The 6000-nt window shown below is 44.3% G+C and overlaps 1 long non-coding RNA gene across 1 annotated transcript in view; it reads left to right on the forward strand.

Moving 5' to 3' along the window:
• The window catches only part of LOC147262834 (uncharacterized), a 51063-nt gene extending 45438 nt beyond the window's left edge, over positions 1-5625 (forward strand). Inside the window, exon 3 of the long non-coding RNA XR_015112584.1 lies at positions 5223-5625. This is a non-coding gene — a long non-coding RNA (uncharacterized LOC147262834). The remainder of the gene's footprint in view (positions 1-5222) is intronic.
• The last annotated feature ends 375 nt before the right edge of the window (positions 5626-6000 follow it).

A 6000-nucleotide genomic window follows, 5' to 3' on the forward strand; every position in this document is an offset into this window, starting at 1 on the left:
TCAGGCGGCGGGTGCTGGATACACACTGTAACGTGGAAAGTCTTTCATCGAGTGGACGTGTGTGTGTGTGTGTGTGTGTGTGTCTGTGTGGGGGGGGGGAGTATCCAGCTCCATCTGCAGCCTGTGTGTAACCTCTTTAGCTCGTGGATGTTTCCATCTCCCCTGAGAGGGTAGGTGATAATGTTTTGGCTACTGTGCGAAAGGTACTGTCAGCCACAGGTTTCTTTAAAAAAAAAAAAAAAAAGAGGCCTTGAATGTGCGTATAATTCTCGGTGTGTGTATTTAAGTCAGTTAGTGCGTTTTTAATAGTTTACATGTGAAGAATACACACCTGTCAGCAACCAATGAGAAGCCCTGAAGGCTGAGATTGCCTAAGAAACTTTCCTGCTATCTTGTCATTTGTGTGTGTGTGTGTGTGTGTGTGTGTGTGTGGGTCCTGGCAGCTGTTGTGTACTAATGAGCATTAGGGAACAGCTGCATTCTTGGCACTTGTGTTAGACGGTGTTTGTGTAACGACTAAATGGTCAAGTCGTATTTGCAAACAGACTGAAATAGTTTCCTTATTTGGTCTAACTTTGAGAATGCTCACATAGCAGCGGCGGTGGGGGGGGGGGTGGTTGAGTGCATCTAAATTTAAAAAAAAAATGTTATGCATCTTTCCTCCATGACTTCTGGAGAAACGCACTTTAAAATGAGATGTAGTCGATTTATTCCAGAAATTTGGTATAAAAAACAGGGGTTTGCATGCAGCTCACAACATTACGTCTTACTTTATATGATTCTCGGTCAAATAAAAAACATTTATAAGAAATAGAATATATATAATCAAATTAAATGTAATGAAATAAAAATGTTTTTTAAAATAAATTACGATGAAATTGGGCGAACTATGTAGGAGTCATGGTAGTAAATCTGCTCAGATGGGTTTTTTCAAAAGTATATTGGATGTTTTTGATTAATCATGAACTCACGTCAAGCGTGTCTTTTAACTGTTGCGAAATAGCTGACGGACCAACATTTTATTTCGCAAAAGTGAGAATTTTGCTGCTTCCTTTTTTCCCTCAATAATATAAATCCCCCTCTTCTGTGAGATGTCGTCGTTTTTCAATGTCTGTCAAATGAATGACATTCATTTCCTGGCTTTTAAAACAGCTTTAATTTGGCTCAGGGCAACGACGTCACAAAATGCTTTTTTTTTTTTTTTTTTTAAATAGGCATTGAAACAATGGCTAGCAGTAAAACTAAATACTAAATCAGACTATTTACTCCTTTGATATTGGGAGTTGAGAAGTTACCGTAGGACTGTGTGTGTGTGTGTGTGTGTGTGTGTGTGTGTGTGTGTGTGTGTGTGTGTGTGTGAAACCGCAGCTCTATTAAAGGTGTCAAGTGACGCCTGTGTTATATCACATCGCTGAACTTCAAACAGCAGGCGGTCACCGTGACACCTTCTTCATGTAAACAGTCTGACAAAGGAGGAGTTTTTCAGAGCCGGTGGAAACTTCCCACTGTCCATCTTTGGCTGTAAGAGTCACTGTCACATATGCGCGCACACACACACACACACACACACACACACTTGCCCTCATCCCCACTCATTCACTGTTGGCCCTCTTTTTTTAAACACCTGCTCTCTGACTGTCACACGTGTCAGCACAGACCCGCGGGTTAAGACCTCTCACAATGACTTGGAACAAAAAGATGGAGAGTGAATCAGGGGCAGTTTTATTCTGCTGATGCGGAGGTTTTCGGAGCAATCCTTCCACATGCGGGGATGTTTGCACCCTTTTGTTATCACAAAGCATCAGACGCTCTCAAAAGATCTTTGAAACAAAGAGCTTTGAAGTTTGAACTTTGATTTTGAAATTCCGGAGTCTCTGTTGTGCCCGAAAGTGTTCTGATTTGCGAGAAATCTTCCCCCCATGTTACTCACCTAATGGTCTAGCCCGTGCCCACTGATGATGACTATGGTGATGTCAGAGCAAAGAGCTCAAAGCGGCTTTGGCAGGGTGGGTGGGGTGGGGGTGGGGGGGGGGGGTTGGGAGAGGCTGGAGGTTATAGAAGTGGCATAGAAAACAATTCACAATAAGAGAGAAAGAAACACTCATACAGGAAGTAAAGCAGTTGTCATACACTGGAAACATTAAAACACACACACACACACACATACACAGCCAGTGGGGGAATCATGAGATCAGCTCGCCGGTGCTCCAGAGATGTCAAAGGGAGGTCATGTGATCGTGTGTGTGTGTGTGTGTGTGTGGCACAGACTGGTGAGCCACTGGCCATGATGTAATGGTCACACACATGCCACAGCACAGCAGCACAACAATCGCCATCGTCCAGCAGGCAGACATTCATCCTCCGCCACAGCTGCCCTCGTATTGGCTGAATCAACATTCACAGAGGGATTTCAGAGATTTGGGTAAACAACTGAGGTGCTCAACTATTGGATGGAGTGGACTTTCCTGCTGTCATATTAACTATTTTCCTATTGGTCCAAAATTCATGTTTGGAGGGGATTTAAAGAAGCTTTAGCGACTGGATGAAACGATTGAGTGCTCTACTCCGCTGCAGTATTAGCAGAAGTCTTCTTCGGGGACATGTTGAATACTGACAATAAATTAAGTCTTTACTTTCATGGAAAGAGCTGAAAGCATTTCCCGGTACAGATGTCAAAATACAATTTGAGCTGGCAGCGCTTTGCACAACAGAACAAAAACTCTCGAAAAAGCATCAAATTATCTCTTAGCAAAATTCAACAGTGAGAATCAAAAGGACCCATCAGTGTCTGGTTATTATTGGTTTTTATTCAAGTGAGCGTGTTAAGCATCCCCAGAAATTGTTCAGTGCACTAGAATGAGGAGCGCTGGCATTGTTCTTATGTATATTCATCCCCTCCGTGGTTTCCAGCGTTGGAGCGGCATCAATAGACAAATGCCCTCTTTGCAATTGGCTGGAGTAGAGTTGGAGTTGTGTTCATTAGGGTAAACAAGCTGGGCTCCAGAGATAGCACTGAGGCCATTCACCCACCCTGGCACTGAGCTGATAGTAATCCCAGCCTGCACGCACACACAGGCACACAAGCATCATTCTACTCCTCAGTTCCCTGTTTACTTCATTGCATCGCTGCACCACCAGCGTGGTAACCCAAAACAGAAACAATGCCCTTCAACCTCCCCAGACGGGAGCTATACACTTGCCCCCAGCTGTCAATCTCATTCACACTCAGTGGGTTTTCACCGATGCACCCACCATTATGCCCTGTCTGTGTTTGTGGTGCGCTCCAAGTAATGACTTCATCTGACAGCACAGCTGCCAGTAGGCAGCAGACTGCTTATGAAACCAGGCCATTCTATCCCTAAAATTCAGGGGTTGTGCAACTGGAGTGGGAGCGCAGTGTGCTTGTGAGTAAGTTTGGATGTGGTGAAAACGGTGGGATTACGCAACAGGGCTGATATCTGCAAATAAAATTCAGAAGAATTTTGAGCAGCGTCGTGTCACTGAAGGACAATCTGTCTGTGCACGCGCAGATGCACAAGCTTGTGTGTTTGCTCACACACACACATACACACACACACACACACACACACACACACCTGAAAGTCTTGAGTGAATAATAGATACAGAAGTGATGTGTCAAAGTCCTTGGAGTGGCCTGGAAACACAGAGCAGATTAAATGTGCACCAACCCTGACCTCAGTCAGACCATGTTACACACACACACACACACACACACACACACACACGGTCTGCTGCGATGACAACATTCTCCCACTGACCAATGAGATCAGCGGCAGCTACCAGAGCTCAGGGGAGTCGCCTCATAAGAGAAAATTATGAGCGTGTGTCTGGTTTAAGCTCACTGTGCTCAAATTATTGTCATTGTTTGACAGAGTGGCAGAATTAACTCAGGTGGAACTGAAAAACACCTTCGACACTGACAAATGTAATCAGTTCTAGGGCAGATCTACTGTACACAGCAGCTGCAGGCCTTCTGATACCACTTCATTTCTTTTTAGATCAGTGAGCTCATCTTTTGACTGTCTTTTCTACAGTTCGATCATTTTATCACGTTTCTTTAATAACGTAATAATTTTTTTTTTTAATGGATATTTGGGTGGACTGTTTATCACGAGCAAACATCGAGGCTTGTCCTGTGCCTTCATTTTCCAGTTTGCGATGCAGTTATGACACAGGGGTCGGGTGGGTCACACTAGGGGTTGAGTACTGACCAAATTAAGGTGGTATTACCAAGTACTGCTTCACCATGCCACACTTCAGTGTCTAGGAGAGAGTAACACCTGGGCGGGAGAGTAAAGTGTACACTGAAGGTGGAGGGGAAACGCGAACATGATGGTAGGCTCGTTCAGATCCAAGGAGCTGTTGGTGAAGGCGCTTCCTTTTTGCCACGTCCAGACCGCAGGAACTGGGAACCCTCGCCTGTTTTTCAGCCTTAGGGTACCTACTTTCTCAGCAGGAAAAAGGAACCAAAAGCGATTCAAATGCTTTGCCCTTTGGCTGAAGACAAGCTGAGCAGCACTGGTAACAGCCATTTTTCAAAGGTCATGTAAACGCCTACTGCAGGCTGACTTACATCACTTGTCCTTTCCTTACGATGAACCAATAAAAGGCCCCAGAGGGAAAATTGTTCCAAAAACTTCCTGAATCTGGACTGTTGGATACCAGTTGACATCAGTTCAAATGTGAATGGCAATAAAGCCGACTGCCCCATTAAAACCTTCTTTATGGTGAACGTGTAGTTGGGTTTGTGAGGCGTATATTTAATCTTCTGGAAGAACAGCACCCGTGTCATTTCGGAGTCCACCTGAACATCATCAAGTACATTTTTCTGGCCTGTTGCACAAGGAGGAGCCCGCGTTCACTTTTTTTTTTTTTTGCAGCTTCTCCGCTTTTCAACCGAGAGCAAACATGACCTACTTGTTGAAAAATTGGACGTCTGAACATCCCCTGCTTCCCAATCCCTTTAAACTTCTCCTCCTCACCCCCCGCCTTTTTTTTTTTTTTTTTAAAGAAGCCATGAATAATGAAGCAGGCTTTGCATCATCATTTGTACGGGTAACAATGTTGGCATGTCAAGCCGAGGCATCTGATCCTCTCTTCCAATGACACGATGGAATATGTTGACTGGTGTTAGCTTTCACCAGGTAAGGCTGCATTATTGATGAGGAGTCTGAGGTGGTTTTTCCACTGCCTTTCCACAGCTCCTCCTGTCGTTGGCTCATCCAGATCATTCGATACAAGGCCGTGTTGCCGCAGCGTTCGGCCCGACGGGTAGATGTTCAGACGAAGGAGCGGAGAAGGAAAGGGAGGAGCAGAGCGTGGCGTGCTGCACATTTTCCATCTGTCATGAAAGTGGAGCAGCTCATTATCGCAGAGTGCTCTCTACTGAGCTGACCTGAAAAGACAAGGAGTGTGTGTGTGTGTGTGTGTGTGTGTCAGTAAGAAAGAGTGAAGGTTTGAGAAAATGTACACATGGTATAAATGTGTCCTTGCTGTACCTTGCTAAAGACAAATGTCTATACTCAGGGGTCTATTGTACTTATGACTGAATGCATCAGTGGGGTTGACTAATTTTAGGATGAAGCGACTTCATCGTTCATCCATGGAAATGTCAATAAAGCTTCCAAGGAATTTTATTTACTTGTCTGTCAGTAGACTCAAAAACCGACGCACCAAACTTGATGCGGGGCTGGAATTTTCAGGGACCAAAGAACCCATTATATATCTATATCTATATCTATATCTATATCTATATCTATATATATATATATATATATATATCGCGCCTAACAATTTTGTCTTTTTTTTTTTTAGTTGGCCTTGGCGGAGGTCTACCTTGATGTCAAGGTCTGATGGCAGCTGTGTCAAGCTGTCCTCCATTACAAGAAATTATCACCTCAAAAGCACATAAATGATGTAGCAGAGGCAGCAGTCGCAGCGTCAGGCAGGTGAGGGGCAGTGATAATGTTAGTGAAACTG

This window comes from Aulostomus chinensis, chromosome 4 (assembly GCF_037954235.1).
Source record: "Aulostomus chinensis isolate RoL2024-O1b breed Wild chromosome 4, RoL_Achi_v1.0, whole genome shotgun sequence".
NCBI classification, from domain to species: Eukaryota; Metazoa; Chordata; class Actinopteri; order Syngnathiformes; family Aulostomidae; genus Aulostomus; species Aulostomus chinensis.